The sequence below is a fragment of the Elephas maximus genome, chromosome 10 (genome assembly GCF_024166365.1).
Source record: "Elephas maximus indicus isolate mEleMax1 chromosome 10, mEleMax1 primary haplotype, whole genome shotgun sequence".
NCBI classification, from domain to species: domain Eukaryota; kingdom Metazoa; phylum Chordata; class Mammalia; order Proboscidea; family Elephantidae; genus Elephas; species Elephas maximus.
In genome coordinates this window covers 110,510,015-110,530,774 of record NC_064828.1, presented here as the reverse complement: position 1 = coordinate 110,530,774, position 20,760 = coordinate 110,510,015, and the positions used below count along the sequence as shown (strand labels likewise).

Sequence of the window (20,760 nt, the reverse complement as noted above, 5' to 3'; positions counted from 1 at the left end):
GCAGCACTGCAGGTGCTCACTCATCTATGCCAAAAAATTTGGAAGACAGTGGCCTGGTCAATGGGCTGGAAGAGATTCATATTTATGTCCATTCCAGAGAAAGGGATCCAACAGAAAGTGGAAATTATCAAAAAATGTCATTAATATCACACACAAATAAAATTTTGCTGAAAATAATTCTAAAACAGTTGGAGCAGTACATCAACAGGGAACTACCAGAAATTCTAGCCAGATTCAGAAGAGGATGCACCACACTATTTTTATATGTGTCCAAAGTACCTGAGACGAAGTCCCATCACCCTCCCTTCTCAGAGGCGTTCTGGCTGTACTTCTTCCAAGACAGACTTGTTTGTTCTTCTGACCACCATTGTTCTTCTGACAGTCCATCCTATATTCAGTATTCTTTGCCAACACTGTAATTCAAAGGCATCAGCTCTTCTTTAGTCTTCCTTATTCATTGTCCAGCTTTCACATGCAAATGAGGCAGTTGAAAATACCATGGCTTGGGTCAGGCGCATTTTAGTTCTCAAAGTGACTTCTTTGCCTTTCAACACTAAAGAGGTCTTTTGCAGGAGATTTGCCCAATGCAATATGTCATTTGATTTCTTGACTGCTGTTTCCATGGGCAGTGACGGTGGATCTGAATAAAATGAAATCCTTGACAACTTCAGTCTTAATTTCCGTTTATCATGATGTTGCTTATCGGCCCAGTTATGAGGATTTTTGTTGTCTTTATGCTGAGGCATAATCCATCCTGAAGGCTGTAGTTTTTGATCTTCATCAGTAAATGCTTCAAGTCCTCTTCACGTTCAGCAATCAAAGTTGTGTCATCTGCACTATTGCAGGTTGTTAATGTTGTTAACAAGTCTCCCACCAGTCCTGATGCTGCGTTCTTTATAGCCCAGCTTCTTGGAATGTTTGCTCAGCATACAGATTGAGTAAGTACGGTGAAAGGATACAACCCTGGCGGACACCTTTCCTGATTTTAAACCGCCCAGTATCCCCTTGTTCTGTTCAAATGACTGCCTCTTGGTCTATGTACAGGTTCTGCATGAGCACAATTGAGTTTTCTGGAATTCTCATACTTCTCAGTGTTATCCGTAACTTGTTACGATCCACACAGTCGAGTGCCTTTACATAGTAAAGCACAGGTAAACATCTTTCTGGTATTCTCTGCTTTCAGCCAAGATCCATCTGACATCAGCAATGATATCCCTGGTTCCACGTCCCCCTCTGAATCCAACTTGAATTTCTGGCAGTTCCCTCTTGGTGTAATGCTACAGCTGTTTTTGAAATATCCATAGTATTTAGTATACTCACAGTGTTGTGCAGTCACACCTCTATTTCCAAAACATTTTCATCACCTCGAAAAGAAAGTCCACGCCCAGTAGCAGTTAGTCCGCATCCCCCCACTTGTCTCTCCCAAGCTCAGGCAACCACTAATCCGCTTTCTGTCTCTGGATTTTCCTGTTCTGGGTATTTCATGTAAATGGAATTGTACGATGTGTGACCTTTTGTGTTTGGCTTCTTTCACTTAGCGTGCTTTTTTTAAAATAATTTTTATTGTGCTTTAAGTGAAAGTTCACAAATCAAGTCAGTCTCTCACACAAAAACCCATATACACCTTGCTACACACTCCCAATTACTCTCCCCCTAATGAGACAGCCTGCTCTCTCCCTCCACCCTCACTTTTCATGTCCTTTTCGCCAGCTTCTCACCCCCTCCACCCTCTCATCTCCCCTCCAGGCAGGAGATGCCAACATAGTCTCAAGTGTCCACCTGATCCAAGAAGCTCACTCCTCACCAGCATCCCTCTCCCACCCATTGTCCAGTCCAATCCATGTCTGAAGAGTTGGCTTCGGGAATGGTTCCTGTCCTGGGGCAACAGAAGGTCTGGAGGCCATGACCACCGAGGTCCTTCCAGTCTCAGTCAGACTACTAAGTCTGGTCTTATGAGAATTTGGGGTCTGCATCCCACTGCTCTCCTGCTCCCTCAGGGGTTCTCTGTTGTGTTCCCTGTCAGGGCGGTCATTGGTTGTAGCCAGGCACCATCTAGTTCTTCTGGTCTCAGGATGATGTAGTCGCTGGTTCATGAGGCTTTTTATGTCTCTTGGGCTTGTAATCACCTTTTGTCCTTGGTGTTCTTCATTCTTCTTTGATCCAGGTGGGTTGAGACCAATTGATGCATCTTAGATGGCTGCTTGCTAGCGTTTAAGACCCCAGATGCCACTCTTCAAAGTGGGATGCAGAACGTTTTCTTAATAGATTTTATTATGCCAATTGACTTATATGTCCCCTGAAACTATGGTCCCCAGACCCCTGCCCCTGCTACGCTGGCCTTCGAAGCATTCAGTTTATTCAGGAAACTTCTTTGCTTTTGGTTTAGTCCAATTGTGCTGACCTCCCCTGTATTGTGTGCTGTCTTTCCCTTCACCTAAAGTGGTTCTTATCTGCTATCTAATTAGTGAATACCCCTTTCCCATCCTCCCTCCCTCCCCGCTCTCGTAACCATCAAAGAATATTTTCTTCTCAGTTTAAACTGTTTCTCAAGCTCTTATAATAGTGGTCTTATACAATATTTGACCTTTTGTAGCTGACTAATTTCACTCAGCATAATGCCTTCCAGGTTCCTCCATGTTATGAAATGTTTCACAGATTCCTCACTGTTCTTTATCGATGCGTAGTATTCCATTGTGTGAATATCTCGTAATTTATCCATTCATCCGTTGATGGGCACCTTGGTTGCTTCCATGTTTTTGCTATTGTAAACAGTGCTGCAATAAACATGGGTATGCATATATATCTGTTCGTATAAAGGCTCTTATTTCTCCAGGATATATTCCAAGGAGTGGGATTGCTGGATCGTATAAAAAAAATTTTTTTTTCATGGTAGTTCTATTTCTAACTTTTTAAGGAAGCACCGAATCAATTTCCAAAGCGGTTGTACCATATTACATTCCCACCAGCAGTGCAGAAGTGTTCCAATCTCCACAGCCTCTCCAATATTTATTATTTTGTGTTTTTTGGATTCATGCCAGCCTTGTTGGAGTGAGATGAAATCTCATTGTAGTTTTGATCTGCATTTCTCTAATAGCTAATGATCGTGAACGTTTCCTCATATATCTGTTAGCTACCTGAATGTCTTCTTTAGTGAAGTGTCTATTCGTATCTTTTGCCCATTTTTTAATTGGGTTATTTGTCTTTTTGCAGTTGAGTTTTTGCAGTATCGTGTAAATTTTAGAGATCAGGCGCTAATCAGAAATGTCATAGCTAAAAACTTTTTCCCAGTCTGTATGTAGTCTTTTTACTCTTCTGGTGAAGTCTTTGGATGAGCATAAGTGTTTGATTTTTCGGAGCTCCCAGTTATCTAGTTTTTTTTCTGTGTTCTTTGTAATGTTTTGTGTACTGTTTATGCTATGTACTAGGGCTCCTAATGTCCCTATTTTTTCTTCCATGATCTGTATCATTTTAGATTTTATATTTAGGTCTTTGATCCATTTTGAGTTAGTTTTTGTGCATGGAGTGAGGTATGGGTCTTGTTTCATTTTTTTGCAGATGGATATCTAGTTATGCCAGCACCATTTGTTAAAAAGACTGTCTTTTCCCCCATTTAACTGTTTTGGGGCCTTTGTCAAATATCAACTGCTCATGTGTGGATGGATTTATGTCTGGATTCTCAGTCTGTTCCATGGGTCCACGTATCTGTTGTTGTACCAGTACCAGGCTGTTTTGACTACTGTGGCAGCATAATAGGTTCTAAAATCAGGTAAAGTAAGGCCTCCCACTTTGTTCTTCTTTTTCAGTAATGCCTGATTTATCCGGGGCCTCTTTCCCTTTTTTTTTTTTTTTTCCTTTCCCTTCCATATGAAGTTGGTGATTTGTTTCTCCATCTCATTAAAGAATGTCGTTGGGATTTGGATCGGAATTGCATTAAATGTATAGATCGCTTTTGGTAGAATAGACATTTTTATAATGTTAAGTCTTCCTATCCATGAGCAAGGTATGTTCTTCCATTTATGTAAGTCACTTTTGGTTTCCTGCAGAAGTGTACTGTAGTTTTCTTTGTATAAGTCTTTTACATCTCTGGTAAGTTTTATTCCTAAGTATTTTATTCTCTTGGGGCTACGGTAAGTGGTATTGATTTGGTGATTTCCTCTTGGATGTTCTTTTTTTTTGGTGTAGAGGAATCCAACTGATTTTTGTGTGTTTATCTTGTATCCCGATACTCTGCTGAACTCTTGTATTAGTTTCAGTAGTTTTCTGGAGGATTCCTTAGGGTTTTCTGTGTATAAGGTCATGTCATCTGCAAATAGGGGTACTTTTACTTCTTCCTTCACTTAGCGTGCTTTTGATGTGCATCCAGCTGGGATGTATCCATCCTTCATTCCTTTTTATGGCAGACTCGTGTTCCATTTTATTTATATGCCACAATTTGTTTATCCAGCAGCTTTTTCTTTTTTGGTAGTTGTAGTGGAAACAAAACGTTGGCCAATTCAGCCATTTCTGTATGGTATAATTCAGTGACATTGATTGCGTTCTTCATGTCGTGCAGCCATTGTTGTCCTTTTGCAGAGCATGCCAACACCATTAACATAAACTCCGTGCCCCCTAAGCAAAAACTTCTCCTTCTCTCCTCTCCCCCACCTCTGGTAACCACTGAAAATCTTTGCCTTCTACTCATAACTTTTTAAGGCCTGGGTACACGGAATAGAATATTACTAGACCTAAGCAGCCCCTATCGTTGGCTGTGTCTCGGCTGCTTTTCATTTTTTTTCTTAAAGTAATTTTGAGATAATCTCTGTATATTTGTAATACTTCTTCATATTTTGGATTATTTCCTTAAATTCTCAAAGTTGAAATTACTGGGTCAAAATGTATGAATATTTTTAAGGTTCTTTACATGTATTGACAGATTGGTTTCAGGAAAGCAAGTAACAGTGTATATCAGCAGTATATTGCAGTGTCTGTTTTGCTATATATACTTGCTTGCACAAGACAAATAGCTAAATTTAACATGCAAATGATTATTCCATTTAATATGTATTTATCCAGTTTCTAGAGAGGCGGAGCATTTACTTTGTTCTCTCTTGTGAATTGTTTTTTTGGCCTTTCCCCATTGAATAGGGTTTTTATGTCTTTCTTATCAATTTGAGATATTAACACTCGGTCTCATCTGTTGCAAATATGTGCTCTCAGGTTGCTTGCCTTTTAAATATTTAGTTACAGATTTTATTTAGTTAAATCTGCTTTCTTTTGTGTGTGCTTCCATTGCTTCTGATTTCTAAGTCCTCCTTCCTCGAACCATTTCTCCTAGTTTTTCTAGTGCTGCATACACCTTTAAATTTTCCTCTATATGTATATTTAGAATCTCCCAATATAAAAAATACTGAAGCAATACGTGTTTATTAAAATGTGTTTATGTGACTGGAGAAACCTCGGGAGTATGCCCCCTGGACACACTTTTAACTCAGTAATAGAGTCACTTCAGCCAAAGATCAGACAGGCCCATAAAACAAAATGAGACTAAATGGGCACACCAGGCCAGGGGCAAGGATGAAAAGGCAGGAAGGGACAGGAAAGCTGGTAACAGGGGAGACAAGTTTGAGAAGGGGAGAGTGTTGACATGTTGTGGGGTTGGCAACCGGTGTCACAAAATATGTGTATTAATTATTTAAAGAGAAACTAATTTGCTCTGTAAACCTTCATCTAAAGTACGATAAAAAAAAAAAAGTGTATATGCATATACGGAAACCCTGGTGGCCTAGTGGTTAAGAGCTACGACTGCTAACCATAAGGTTGGCTGTTCGAATCCACTAGGCACTCCTTGGAAACCCTATAGGGCAGGTCTACTCTGTCCTATAGGGTAGCTATGGGTTAGAATCGACTCAACGACAGTGGGTTTGATTTGGTTTTTTATATGCATATACAGAGACAAGCTAAAGGCAGCTATATTTCTTCATAATGATTGTGTGGAGTGCTTGTATGGATGTAACCATAATTTGACCCTGTTGATGGATATTTTGGAGCCCTGGTGCCACAGTGGTTAGGAGCTCAGCTGCTAACCAAAAGGTTGGCAGTTTTACTCCACCAGGTGCTCCTTGGAAAACCCTATGGGGCAATTTTGCTCTGTCCTGTAGGGTCGCTATGAGTCGGAAACAGCTTGATGCAAAGGGTCTGGTGTTTTTTTTTTTTTGGTTTTGGGTAGACATTTTCTTGTTTCTAACATTACTTATTACAAATAATTCTTCAGGGATTGTCTTTCTACATATAATCTCTGCTTTACTTAACTTTTTGTAGGGTCTGTTCCTAGAAGTGGAATTACCAGTACTAGTACGTTGATTCCGACTCATGGTGATCCTATGAGCATCAAAGTAGAACTGTGCTCCACAGGGTTTTCAGTGACCGATTTTTCAGAAGTAGATCACTAGGCCTTTATTCTAAGGCGCCTCTGGGTGGACTCAAACTGCCAGCCTTTCAGTTAGCAGCCAAGCAGTTTAATTGTTTGCACCATCCTGGGACTCCAGAAGTGAAATTGCTGGATAAAATTTAGATATAAACTGCCAAATTGCCTTCTGCAGAGGCTATTTTTCATTCCCTGCAGATGTTGAGAGTGCCCTCAGTTAATGAGAGGAATTATCAGTCCTTTTAACTAGTGAAGTTAAACATCTTTTCATCTTTATGGGCCATTTGTATTTATGTGACCTGCCTATTTGTGACCTTTACCTGTTTCGCTGAGTTAATTACGGATTTATAAGAACTCTTTGTATGTTAAAGGGAGTAGTCCTTTGATGTAGGTTTTCTAAATCTCTTCCTTTAATGTTATGGTCAGTTTGGCTATACAATCAAGTTTTAAATTTTATGTAGACAGAGTCAGCATTTTCTTTATGACTTCTGGAATTGTTAGTCTTTAGTTTTTGTCAATCTGCTAGGAGAAAGACGGTGTAAAAAATTATACCTTTTTATGGTGCCGTTAATAAAATTTTACAGTTTAGGAAAAATTATTTGAACAAAGGAAGAATATCCTTAAAATGCAATGAAAGAATGTTCATTTCTTTTTTCTAGTTGTAGATCCAGATTTTTTTTATTTTGGTACTTACGGTTTTTTTTTAATAATTTTTATTGTGCTTTAAGTTCACAAATCAAGTCAGTCTCTCACATTTAAACTTATGTACACCTTATTACATACTCCCACTTACTCTCCCCCTAATGAGTCAGCCCACTCCCTCCTTCCAGTCTCTGCTTCCGTGACCGTTTTGCCAGTTTCTAACCCCGCTTTACCCTCCCATCTCCCCTTCACACAGGAGATGCCAGCATAGTCTCAAGTGTCCACCTAATGCAAGTAGCTCACTCCTCATCAGCATCTCTGTCCAACCCATTGTCCAGTCCAATCCATGTCTGATCAGTTGGCTTCAGGAATGGTTCCTGTCCTGGGCCAACAGAAGGTTTGGGGACCATGACCACCGGGATTCTTCTAGTCTTAGTCAGACCATTAAGTCTGGTCTTTTTATGAGAATTTGGGGTCTGCATCCCACTGCTCTCCTGCTCCCTCAGGGGTTCTCTGTTGTGTTCCCTGTCAGGGCAGTCATCGGTTGTGGCCGGGCACCATCTAGTTCTTTTGGTCTCAGGATGATGTAGTCTCTAGTTCATGTAGCCCTTTCTGTCTCTTGGGCTCATAATTACCTTGGTGTGACCTTGGTGTTCTTCATTCTCCTTTGATCCAGGTGGGATGAGACCAATTGATGCATCTTAGATGGCTGCTTGCTAACGTTTAAGACCCCAGATGCCACACTTCAAAGTGAGATGCAGAATGTTAATAGAATTTATTTTACCAATTGACTTAGATGTCCCCTGAAGCCATAGTCCCCAAACCCCTGCCCTTGCTCTGCTGACCTTCGAAGCATTCAGTTTATTCAGGAAACTTCTTTGCTTTTGGTCCAGTCCAGTTGTGCTGACCTCCCCTGTATTGAGTGTTGTCTTTCCCTTCACCTAAAGTAGTTCTTGTCTACTACCTAATCAGTAAATAACCTTCTCCCCGCCTCCCCCCATCGTAGGTATAGTTTTTAAACACTGGAAATAAATACTTGAAAATAGTTGTTTTCACAATTTAGATTATGCACTCTTTTTTCTCTCAGTGTTAGTACTTAAAGTAGGTTACAGATTTAAAATGTAGAATGGGTGTTTACTTGTTTTCAAGCCAATGTGACAAATTTGCTATGTCAGAAAGAGCAGAAGGCTGGGTACCAATCCTGAGAATAACACACATACAAATGGCTAGAGGTCACTATCAGCTCCGGTGCAGTGTTCTACTGTGAAGTCTTATTTTTAGAGACCCTGGGTGGGGGCTAAGGATCCCTGGTGGCACAGTGGTTGAAGTGCTGAACTGCTAATGGACAGGTCTGCGTTTCAGACCCACCAGCTGCTCCATGGAAGGAATATGTGGCAGTCTGCTACTGTAAAGACAGCCTTGGAAATCCTGTGGGGGCAGTTGTACTCTGCCCTGTAGGGTGGTTATGAGTCGGAATCAACTCGTCGGCAGTGGATATGAATGGAGGCTGGTTTAAGGAGGGTTTATTTTGGACTTGCAGGGGATGGAGAGATGAATTTTAGTGGGAAGTGTACTAGACTGTATTCCTACCTTTTTAGTATTGTTTTCTATCCAAGATTTAAGTATGATTCTCTTGGGATTCTTTTCTTGATTTGTACAACTGCCACTGTACTGTTCTTGACTGTAGCCATAGGAACATAAGTAGGCTGACATGAGTTTATAAGTTGTTGCTAGGCAGATAAAGCTCAGAATGTATTAAAATCTTCTCATTAAGAAGTGTTTGAATGTTTTGCCTTTTGTGGTAGAAGGTAACTAAACAGGGTAGTTTGGAATTGCAACTGAGATTGTACAAACCCTTTCTAGTAGAAGGGACTAAGTTATGTGTTTAATTAATTGAATGTTTGAAATTGAAGAGAATTATTTGAAATGATTGTGTGTCTTAGCCCAGCCTCTGAGGCTTACAAGGTTAATATTCAAATGTGTGTGGGCTAGATGTGAACACTTGATCCATCCTAGTGTGTATATCAAAGTCTAGGATGACTCTGAAAGACATGGTGATTGAGATACATGTCTCGTATTTTGATTATAATTTAAAATTTTTTAATTAAAAATTTTGATAGATAATGCCTTACACCAAAAACCAAACCCATTGCTGTCAAGTCAGTTGCGGCTCATAGCGACCCTATAGGACAGAGGAGAACTGCCCATAGTGCTTCCAAGGAGTGCCCGGTGGATTCGAACTGCCGACGTTTTGGTTAGCAGCCATAGCTCTTAACCACTACGCCGCCAGGATAATTTGTTACTGGTATAAAATTCATCAATTTAAGAAAGGTTTAGAGTGAAAAGTAATTCATCTCTTACCTGTGCCCTCTAAGTCATACCGTTTCCTTCCGTAGAGGCTACTGTGCTTACTAACTGCTTCTCTGATTATGATGTAGAGGATTATTTGAGTAGTTACAATAATAATAGATAATATTTATGCATTTTTAACATTATGAAGAATGGGAATTCCAGAGTGCTTAATTGTGCTTATGAGGAACGTGTACATAGATCAAGGGGCAGTTGTTCGAACAGAACAAGGGAATACTGCGTGGTTTAAAGTCAGGAAAGGTGTGTGTCAGGGTTGTATCCTTTCACCATACTTATTTGATCTTTATGCTGAACAAATAACCCAAGAAGCTGGACTATATGAAAAAGAATGGGGCATCAGGATTGGAGGAAGACGCATTAATAACTTGTGATATGCAGATGACACAACTTTGCTTGCTGAAAGTGAAGAGGTCTTAAAGCCCTTACTGAAAAAGATCAAAGACCATAGCCCTCAGTATGGGTTATACCTCAACGTAAAGAAAACAAAAATCCTCACAACTGGACCAATAAGCAAGATCATGATAAATGGAGAAAAGATTGACGTTGCCAAGGATTTTATTTTACTTGGATCCACAGGCAGCACCCATGGAAGCAGCAGTTAAGAAATCAAGATGGGATCACAATAGAGGGTCCTGGACAGAGATGGAGAAAAATGTAGAACAAAATTCTAACTAAAAAAAAAAAAAGACCAGACTTACTGGCCTGATGGAGACCAGAGAAACCCTGAGCGTGTGGCCGCCGGACACCCTTTTAGCTCAGTAATGAAGGCACTCCCGAGGTTCACCCTTCAGCCAAAGATTAGACAGGCCCATAAAACAAAACAAGACTAAAGGGGTACACCAGCCTAGGGGCAAGGACTGGAAGACAGGAGGGGCAGGAAAGCGGATGATACGGAACCCGAAGTCAAGAAGACAGGATGTTGACATGTCGTGGGATTGTTAACTATTGTCGTAAAACAATATGTGTACTAACTGTTTAGTGAGAAGCTGGTTCTGTAAACCTTCATCTAAAGTGCAATAAAAAAAAAATCAAAAGATGCATTGCATTGGACAAATCTGTTGCGAAAGACCTCTTAAAGTGTTGAAAAGCAAAGATGTCGCCTTGAGGGCTAAGGTGCACCTGACCCAAGCCATGGTGTTTTTGCTTGCCTCATATGCATGCGAAGCTGGATGATGAATAAGGAAGACTGAAGAAGAGGTGATGCCTTTGAATTGTGGTGTTGGCGAAGAATATTGAATATACCATGGACTGCCAGAAGAACAGTCGAGTCTGTCTTGGAAGAAGTACAACCAGAATTCTCCTTAGAAGCAGGGATGGGAGATTATGTCTCATATACTTTGGACATGTATCAGGAAGGATCAGGTACTGGAGAAGGACATCCTGCTTGGTAGAGGGGCCAGCGAAAAAGAGGAAGACCCTCAACAAGTTGGATTGACACAGTGGCTGCAACAATGGGTTCAAGCATAACAACAATTAGGAGGATGGCACAGGACTGGGCAGTGTTACATTCTGTTGTACATGGGGTCTTTACGAGTCGAAACCCACTCGATGGCACGTGACGACAATGTGCCAGCCACTGTGATAAGTGCTTTACAGGATAGTATTACAAAGTAGTTAATGTTAACTCCACTTATAAGGAGGCTTAGAGAAGTTAAATAACTTGCTAAGGCTTAATTTAGTCTAAGTTGCATGTAGTGCCTCCAGTTTCTTACCTTTGAATCTTAGGAAAAAATTTTTAGAGCTGGGTAAGGTTATTGATTTTTGGTAAGAGGAAATTGAGAGCCAACTCAATTCCATAGACAATTATTAAATGCATTTTCTTTGTTAAAACCCAGAAACCCATTGCCATTGAGTTGATTCCGACTCACAGTGACTTAGGACAGTAGAACTGCCTTGTAAGGTTTAAATCTTTATGGAAGCAGACTGCCACATGTTTCTCCTGTGGAGCAGCAAATGGGTTGGAACCTTTCGATTAGCAGCTGAGTGCTTAACCACTGTACCACCAGGACTGCTTTAGTTAAGTGGGGGTCATATTTATCTCATAGGGCTCATGTGGGGGTGGTTGTTGTTAGTTATGAGGTGCTGTCAAGTCAGTTCCAACTCATAGCAACCCTGTGTACAGCAGAATGATGTACTGCTGGGCCCTGCGCCATCTTCATAATTGTTACCTTGCTTGAGCCCATTGTTGCAGCCACTGTGTCTGTCAGTCCATCTCTTGAGGGTCTTCCTCTTTTTCGCTGACCCTTTACCAAGCATGCTGTCCTTCTCCAGGGACTGATCCCTCTGATAACATGTCCAAAGTACGTGAGATGAAGTGAATTATTAAGACATAATATTTATAAAGTCTTGTGCTGATGATTTTAATGGTAATACTAATAGTTAAATTTGCTGAGCACTTAGGGTCTGCTAGCATAATATGGACAGAAAATTATTCTGAGATACAGTATAGGAGGGATTGAAGTGTGGAGGAATGGTGTTAAGGTTATTTTAAAGATGTAGTATTCTGAACTTGGTAATGAAGGCTGAACTAAGCATTAGAAATGAAAAAAAGGTTATATATGAAAGGATGTGAATAAACCTTATAGGGATGGCAGGAAGGAAGAAAGGTAAAAAGATTGAGTTTTGATGCCTTGGATAACAGGATACTATGAACAGTACAGCAATCTGGAGATGTCACTAATGTTTTAAAAACTGAAAAATAGTTTAATGTATAGTAATTACCTTGTCAGAACTGAGAAAACTGAAACCTGCGGGGGCGGTCATAGTAAGAAGCATGCCTGTTGCTGCTGTAGAAACTCAGAAAGGCCTAGGAAGTGAAGTACTGGATACCTCCAAAGGCGTAGGCCTGTTGTGTGTGGGGCCAAACCGAATGACTGACTAAAAGTCTCCATAAGAAGTCCTTAAATCCCTTAAGTATGGCTTTCATCACAAAAGCCCAGTAACAAAGGGCCAGAGGGCCTCTTCCCTATCCCAGTTGGTTCTGGTTTGAACTCTGGCTGAGAATTTGCATTTCTAACAAGTTCCTAGGCGATGCCAATGCTCCTGGTTAGGGTGCACTTCTCAGAGCCAATAGTAGGGCAGTGGCTCTCAAAATTAATTCTACGTAAGAATTACCTGACGATCTTCTTAAACTTGTGTATCTGCATATCTGGAACGAACAGAATCGAAGCCCTGCTAGGGGCATTCCAGATCCCCACAGCCTGGTTTATTCCCATTAGGCAGACTGGGAAATTCCTCTTTGGGAGAACACAGATCCAGGTGTGAATATCTACAGACTTTGAAAATTGTGTATCACCCTATATTTCTAGTTACTGCTTTCTAACAACTATTGTCATTACTGTCGCCTTAAAGCAACCGTCATTTTATCATTTCTCTTGGTTTCTGGTGGCCAGGAGCTTAAGAAAGGTGCAGCTGGACAGTGCTGGCTTGGGTTTCTCATCAGGTTGCAATTAGATGGTGGCTGGAGCTGGAACTGCCGGGGTGTGAAGCAGCTGGCTGAACATCTTCTTCCTATGGTCTGGGCCTTCCGTGTGGTTTTTCAGCTTGGGCTAGTCTGTGCTTCTCATAGCATTGTGGCCTCTGACTGCTTACAGGGCAGTGCAGGCTTCCAGGAGAACCAAATCTCCTTTTATGACTTAGCGTCGGAAATCATATTGCATCATCTCTGTGATAGTCACAGGCCTCGTCAGCTTCAGGGTGACGGGGAGGGGAACCTTGCTAATCTCAATAGGAGTTGAATCAAAGTCACATCGTAAGTGCACGTGGGATGAGAATTGTGGTGTCCTTTGGAAAACACATTCTACCAGTTTTGGTATTTGATCAATAATTCACTTTCCTCCCTACATGCAGATTACACTCATACCCTCTCCCATCACCCCCAGTCTCATCCTGTTACGGCATTAGTTCCAAGTTCAGGATCTTGTCATCTAAATCAGGCCCAGTTGTGGCCTGATAAGGCCGCTCAGGTGTGGTTCCTCCAGATCTGAAGACATGCTCTCAGAGTTTTGTTCCACCCCTGAGTCATTCTTTTTCTGTAAGAAATGGCTGGTGTTTATAGCTAAGTAGTTTTCTCAGTCTTTAGCATGCTCACAGTATTTTGAGAAGCACAAAGGCCTCCCTTCATTTTTTACTGGTTTTGTTTCTTTCAGGCAGAAGTGGTACAATTCCTTTAAAAAATTTCTGGGCTCTCTGTGTCAATTCATAATCCGTTCCATTAGACAGAAGCCACACTCATGTCTCTTTGTGATGAGTCCTTTACTTCCTTGGGGTCCTTGTTGCACCTGCTATGGGACAGCCACCCTTAATATTCTTAGCTCTATTGTTGAATGGAGAGTATCTTCAGAGGCAGCCCCTAAGGTCTTAGAAGGCCCTTGGTCTGTTTGAAAGGTCAGTATGGAACCTTATTTATCCGAGTTTGTTTTTTTGAATAATTTATTTTATTTTTGTTGTTGAGAATATACGCAAGAGAACATACACCAATTCCATAATTTCCACACGTACAATTCAGTAACATTGATGACATTTTTCAAGTTTTGCATCCATTCTCACTCTTCTAAATTGTTCTCCCTCTATTAACATAAACTCACTGCCCCCTAAGTTTCCTGTATACTCTTTTGAGTTGCGGTTGTCAGTTTGATCCATATAAATAGAGACTGAAAGAGCGCAGCGCTCAAGGCAGACATTCCTTACTAATTAAGCTGAACTGTTGTTTGGTGTTAAGACCTCAGGGGATATTTTTGGTTTAAAGTTTAAAGATTATCTCAGGGCAATAGTTTCAGGAGTTCGTCTCGCTTCAGTGGATCCAGAAAGTCTGGATTCCATGAGAATTTGAAATCCTCTTCTGTGTTTCCCCCGTTTTGATCAGAATTTTTCTATAGAATCTTTAACCAAAATATTCAGTACTGGTAGCTGGACACCATCCAGTTCTGGTCTTATGGCAAAGGAGGCATTTGTTCACTGATGCAGTTTGTCTTTTTGAGGTTTAAAAAAGATTTATAACCTGAATTTGACCTTTCCTCGTGTAGCCATTTCTTATTTTGAGAATCATTTTGACGTCTGGAGAAGCTGGGGATGAGATACAGTTTTCTTTTTTTTTCCATTCTTTTTGCTTTTGGTACGTTTGTATTAGCGTTTGCGAACTGATATATTCTTTCTTTTGTAATGTTCTCAGAGCTGGCCCTCTTATTCTTTTTTTTTTTTAATTGTGCATTAGGTGAAGGTTTACAGAGCAAGTTAGGTTCCCATTCTGTAGTTTGTACATAAAGGGTTTCATGACCTTGGTTTCAGTCCCCACAGTGTTTCAGCACTCTCTCCATTTCTGCCCTGCTTTTTTTTTTTTTTTTTTTTTACCCCTTCTGCCTTCTTATCTTCTCTTTTGGGCAAATACTGCCCTTTTGATCTCGTACAATTGATCTAAGGAGCGCAGACTTTTTGGGTGTTATTGTTTCTTTTATGGGCTTGTCTATTGTTTGACTGGAACATGGTCTCCGAGAATGGCTTCAGTTCCAGGTTAGAAGGGTGTCTTAGGGCCATAGTCTTGGAGGTTTCTCCAGTCTCTGTCAGACCAGTAAGTCTGGTCTTTATTGTGAATTTGATTTTTTGTTCTACATTTTTCTCCCGCTCTAAGACCCTCTGTTGTGTTCCAGTCATAGCAGTTGGTAGTGATAGTCAGACACCATCTAGTTCTTCTGGCCTCAGGGTTGCGTAGGTTGTGGTTCATGTGGTTGACTAGTCCTTTGGACTCATTGCTGCCTTGAGTCTTTGGTTTTTTTCACTCTTCTTTGCTGTAGACTGGAAGAGATCAGTAGTTGTATTTCAGATGGCTGCTCTCAAGCTTTCAGGACCTCAGATGCTACTTATCAGGATGATGTGGAATGTTGTCTTTATGAACTCTGTTGTGCCAATTGATGTAGAAGCCCCCTGAGGTTATGGTCCTTTGCCTTGGAGCCTAGGAGCTTCATCCTAGGTGTTTGGTTCTGTCTAAGAGGTTTCCCTGACTGTGCCACTTGTGTGCTCTATTGTTTATATTAATATGTGAGGACGATCTATGCTCATATTTTTGGAAATATCCACCACCAAACCTATATCTGCCAGTGGGTGTGTTCCCTTAAACCTTCCCACACCTCTTGGCATATGTACCTGTATATCCATTTGTAAATTATTGTTTGTTAATACTATTGTTGCAGGATTGTCTGTGCTGTAGTAGTTCCTGTGCTGTCGTTGTTAGGTGCCATTGAATCAGTTCCTACTCATAGTGACCCCACGTATAACAGAATGAAACACTGCCCGGTCCTGCGCCATCCTCACAATTGTTATGTTTGAGCCCATTGTTGCAGCCACTGTGTCAGTCCATCTCGTTGAAGGTCTTCCTCTTTTTTGCCAACCCTCTACCTTACCAAGCATGATGTCCTTCTCTAGGAACTGGTACCTCCTGATAACATGTCCAAAGTATGTGAGATGACATAGTAGCATTCTGGCTGTACTTCCAAGACAAACTTATTAGTTCTTCTGGAAGTCCATGGTATATATTCAATATTCTTCGCCAAGACTGTAGTTGCCCTTTATTCCTGCATTCCTCAGTGGTCTCTCTTGCCTTGGTCATGTTGTGCTGACCTCTCCCATATTATGGATTGCCTTTCCTTTCAATATTATCGTGTGTCTACTGTCTGGTAATTTTCCTCCCTCCCCCTCCCATTCCTGGTAACCATCAAATAATTTTTTTGTTTGCTGTGTGTAAACTTTTTGTTGTTACTTTATGGTAGTGGTCTCATACAATATTTGTCCTTTTGTGATTGACTTATTTCACTCAGCATAATGTGCTCCAAATTCATTCATGTCGTGAGATGTTTCATGGATTTGTCATTATTTTTTATTGTTGCATAGTATTCCGGTGTGTGTATACTACAGCCTGTTAATCCATTCATCTGTTGATAGACACTTAGTGTCATGGATTGAATTATGTCCGCCCAAAAATCTGTGTATGAACTTGGTTAGGCCATGTGTGGTTGTCCTCCATTTTGTGATTGTAATTTTATGTGTAGAGGATTAGGGTGAAATTGTAACCACCCTTATCCAGGTCACCTCCCTGATCCAAGGTAAAGGGAGTTTCCCTGGGGTGGCCTGCACCACCTTTTATCTCTCAAGAGATGAAAGGGAAGCAAGCAGAGAATGGGGGACGTCATACCACCAAGAAATCAGCACCGGGAGCAGGGCGCATCCTTTGCACATGGGGTTCTTGCGCCTGAGAAGCTCCTCGACCAGGGGAAGATTGAGGACAGGGATCGTCCTCGAGAGCAGACAGAGAAAGCCTTCGCCTGGAACCGACGCCCTCAATTTGGACTTGTAACCTGCTATACTGTGAGAAAATAAATTTCTCTTTGTTAAAGCCATCCTCTTGTGGTATTTCTGTTACGGCAGCACTAGATGACTAAGACACTTAGGTTGTTTCCATCTTTTTGCTATTGCGAGTAATGATGCAGTGGACATGGGCGTGCGTGTGTCTATTTGTGTTATGGCTCTTATTTCTTTAGGGTATGTACCTAGGAGTGGGATTGTTGGATCATATGGTGTTTCTGTTTCTAACTTTTTGAGGAAGCACCATACCGTTTTCCATAGTGGTCGTACCATTTTACATTCCCACTAGCAGTGCAGAAGAGTTCAATCTCCCTACAACCTTGCCAACATTTGTTATTTTCTGTTTTTTTTTAAATTAGTACCAGTAATGTGGGATGAGATGGTATTTCATTGTAGTTTTGATTTGCACCTCTCTAATTTTTTAATTTGGAGCCCTGATGACACAGTGGTTAAGAGTTCGGCTACTAACCGAAAGGTCAACAGTTCAAATTCACCAGCTGCTCCTTGGAAACCCTATGGGCCAGTTCTGCTCAGTCCTACGGGGTCGCTGTGAGTCGGAATTGACTTGATGGCAATGGGAATTGCTAATGATTGTGAATATTTCTTATCAGCCTGAATGTCTTCTTTGGTGAAGCGTCTGGATATATCCTTTGCCCATTTTTTGATTGGACTCTTTGTCTTTTCTTTTTTTGAGGCGTTGAAGTTTTATAAAAATTTTAGAGATTAGACCCATGTTGGATTTTACAGTTTTATTTTCAAACCCAGCAAGTCCTGGCTCTTTTATTTTTAACCGTTTGTTTTCTTAGCTTCTCTTGCTCTCCTCTCGTTTTATCATAGGCAGTGTGAGGAAGCTGGGTGGTGCTTTCAGTATTCTGCCTAGAAATCTCCTTAGGTAGATCATTGAGCTTATTAGATACACTTCCTGTTTTCCATGTTACTGTAGGTCATATTTTCCATCACTTCATAGCAAAGGTTCCCTTTTCTCCAGTGTACAGCAGTATTTTTCTTACTTTCCTTTAAGCCTTTATTTGTAGTCTCCTTGTTGAGGCCCTTTGGGGTTTCATTAACAGCCTCCTCAAGACCCTTCAGTTTCCACCTGCCACCTAGCCTTGAAGTCATTGTGCCATGTTCTAAGTTTTTGTTGCAGCAACATCACACCTCCAGGTGCCAAAATCTGTCCTACTTATTCTTGCTGCGTAACAAATGACCCCAGAATTTAGTAACTGAAAAAAAAAAAAAAATCTTTTTTTTATATGTTTCTGTGGGTCAGGAATTTGGGGAGAGCTTGGCTGGGTGATTTTGGCTCAGGCCACTTATGCGGTTGTAGTTAGGTGGTGGAGTTAGAACAGTAGTGGGCGCGAGGCACTTGAGGCAGTATGTGCAACTTCGGGGAGTGGCTGGATATCTCACTGCTCTCTGTGTAGTCCCAAGGCCTTTCCAGAAGGTCTTTCTGTGTGGTTAGTTTGCATTTAATCTTCTTCAGGGAATTCTGCTGACATGGTGGCTTAGTGTCCAAAGGTGTGTGTCCCAGGAGAACCAGCAGAGTCTGTTTTACCTTTTATGATTTAATCTTGAAAATAATATCATATCACAAGCTTGCCCAGGTTCAAGGGGAGGAGACATAGACTTTGTCCCAGAGGGTGAGAGTGTCAGTGGTCACACTGTAAGGAGATCATGTGGGTTGGGAGATACTGTGGCCAGCCATAGTCCTTAGTGAAACACCTAAATCCCTGTTGGATCATCCTGCAGGGAAGCCTTGCCACCTTATAAGCTCCATGTGTGAGCATGAAACTAAAACCTATTTTTTAATTAGTACTTCTTTCTTAACTATGACTGAATAGTCAGGGATCATCAGAAAACATGAAGAAAGCTTCTCACAGTATAACACAAACAGATAAAGAAACTTTGAAGAAACAAGGAAATACAAGTTGTAGAAGGAAACATTAAAAAGCAAAAAGCTTGAAGAACTAAGATGTTTCCTTCATGACACAAAAATAAGATGGTATAAAAAAGGAGACCATTCAGAGAATAAGAAAGAACTCTTGGAAAATAGCAAGAAAAAAAAAAATTCAGTAGAAAACTGGGAGAATCTTCCAGAAAGTGGTAGACGAAGACAGATGAAAGAGAATGGTCACTGCTGAGCCCTGATTGGATACTTGATTGAAAAATATTGTTCGAAGTGGGAGGATGAAGTATGGAAATGTGAATATGGATTATAAATTAAGTGATAATACTAATTTTCCTTCAGTGTGGTGAGGGTACTATATTTATGTAGGAGAATGCTCTTATTCCTAGAAGATGTGTATTGAAGCGTTTTAGAAGTATCATGATGTCTGCATTTTTCAGATGGTTGTGTGCATGTATGTATTTGTACGTATATATGTGCATATATATAAACACTGAAACTGAGACCATGAGCTTGTGCATGCATTAGAATGAGAAATAATTAAAGCGATTATAGTATAATGTTAATAATTGATGATGAATATAAAGCAAAATAGAAGGGAAAATATCAGAGTTAATGAGTCATTTCAGGAGCTCCAAAATCTGAATTAATAAGCACTCCAGAGAGAAGGAAAAGAGAAGATGAAAATCGAGAGGGGACGGTGGTTAATACTTAAAAATTTTCCAGAGCTGAAGGATGTAAGTCTCCAGATTGAACAAACTCATTGAGTGCCCAGCACAATGAATGGAAGAAAGGAAAAAAAAAAAAAAAAAGGGTACATCATAGTGGAATTTCAGACCTTCCAGCATCTTCCAGAGGGAGAAAAATTCAAGTTGCATAAAAAAGGATTGAAAGTCATACGGCACTGGACTTTTCAGTAATACGGGAATGTAGGTGACAGTGGAGCAGTGCTCTCAGAATTGTAGGAGCATTACTTCTGGTCCAGAATCCCATGCCAAACTGTCCATGTGAAGTGTGAAGATAAGACATTTTTTGGCATGTAAGACATTTTTGCTTGGAAGAAGAACCTTATTGTCCCTCTTTGTGAATTGTTATTATTGTTAGGTGTCGTCAAGTCAATTCCAACTCATAGTAACCCTGCATACAAGGGAACGAAGTGCTGCCAGTCCTGCACCATCCTCTCAGTCATTGCTGTGTTTGAGCTCGTTGTTGCAACCACTGTGTCAGTCCATCTCGTTGAGGGCCTTCCTCTTTTTTGATGACCCTCTAATTTACCAAGCACGATGTCTTTTTCCAGGGAATGATCCTTCCTGATAACATATCCTAAGTACATGAGACAAAATCTTGCCATCCTCCCTTCTAAGGAGCATTCTGGCTGTACATCTTCCAAGGCAGATTTGTTAGTTCTTTTGGCAGTCCATGGCATATCCAGTATTCTTTGCCAGCACCATAATTCAGAGGCATCAGTTCTTCTTCGGTCTTCCTTATTCATTGTCCAGCTTTCCCATGCATATGTGGTGATTGAAAATATCATGGCTTGGGTCAGGTGCACGTTAGTCCTCAAAGTGACATTTTTGCTTTTTAACACTTTGAAGAGGCCTTTTGCAGCAAATTTGCCCAATTCAATGAGTCATTTGATTTCTTAACTGTTGCCATGGGTGTTGATTGTGGATCCAAGTAAAATGAAATCCTTGACAACTTCAATATTTTCTCCATTTACCCTGCTGTTGCTTATTGGTCCAGTTGTGAGGATTTTTGTTTTCTTTATGTAGAGGTATAATCCATACTGAAGTCTGTAGTCTTACTTCATGTCCTTCTTCACTTTCAGCAAGCCAGGTTGTGTCATCTGCGTATCTCGGTTGTTAATGAGTTTTCCTCCAATCCTGTTGCCCTGTTCTTCTTCATATAGTCCAGCTTCTCAGATTATTTGGTCAGCATATAGACTGAAAAAATATGGTGGAAGAATGCAACCCTGACACACACCTTTCTTGGCTTTAAACCATTCAGTATCCCGTCGTTCTGTTCAAATGACTGCCTCTTGGTCTAAGTACAGGTTCCCCATGAGCACAATTAAGTGTTCTGAATT

At 40.8% G+C, this 20,760-nt stretch overlaps 1 protein-coding gene across 3 annotated transcripts in view; it reads left to right on the top strand.

Annotated features, from left to right (window-relative positions):
* Positions 1-20,760, top strand: part of RCOR1 (REST corepressor 1) — a 137,824-nt gene that overhangs the window by 39,223 nt on the left and 77,841 nt on the right. The gene's annotated exons all lie outside the window — the stretch shown is intronic.